We start from the raw sequence: 759 nt of genomic DNA, 5'->3' as shown, positions 1-759 counted from the left end.
CCCAAGAAGCGTTCAAGGTTGAATTTGCTAGTGGTTAGCTGAATTCATGAACAAGGCTTCTAAAAGTGTTCCATGTTGTAAGAACTTAGAAACAAGAGAGGGAATAGGTCTAGACTAGTTCGGGACTAGGAAGGATAGCACTGTGGTAGTGTATCACTAGAACTATTATTCTTGTAAGAAGTTACTTCAACTTAGTGGAAAGTTTTGTCTCTCAAGAGTTAGAGACACGCAGTTTTTCTCCCTGCATTCAGGGTTTCTGCGAGTAAAAAAAAACATCCTTGTGTTGATTCTTTATTTGCTGCAATTTACTTTCTGCAAACTCGTATCTTGTGAATCTTGGATAGCACAAGTCATTGCTATCCTCGGATACAGAAGTCAACAAAAATTCAAAAAAAATAGGCATATTCACCCCCCTCTAGGACCTTTACAATGTATGTAGAGCCCAGAAATTGAATTGGTTGCAGCAATTTCAATGATTCAATTTCACTTCCCCCAAACCCTAATTATAAACATGCTATTTGTTTTTCATTCTCATGAAAAAAAAAATAACTACAATTAGAATTGCAGAATCTTTAATTTGTTAGGAAACCGTAATCAGGTTGAAAAGAAGTTTAATGGAAGAGGAGGCCGGTGAGAGCTGCGTTTGAGAGGTAGAAGAAGAAGCGAGAAGGATGAAAACGGCATGGATAACATCAAAGAGCTAAAATAAAAAAAGGATTAAAAAGATACAATCAACAAAGAAAAAAAAATCGTAATTAA

The sequence above is a fragment of the Fragaria vesca genome, linkage group LG4, assembly GCF_000184155.1.
Source record: "Fragaria vesca subsp. vesca linkage group LG4, FraVesHawaii_1.0, whole genome shotgun sequence".
NCBI lineage: Eukaryota > Viridiplantae > Streptophyta > Magnoliopsida > Rosales > Rosaceae > Fragaria > Fragaria vesca.
The sequence above is the reverse complement of the archived record's forward strand: the minus strand, read 5'-3'. Positions refer to the sequence as shown.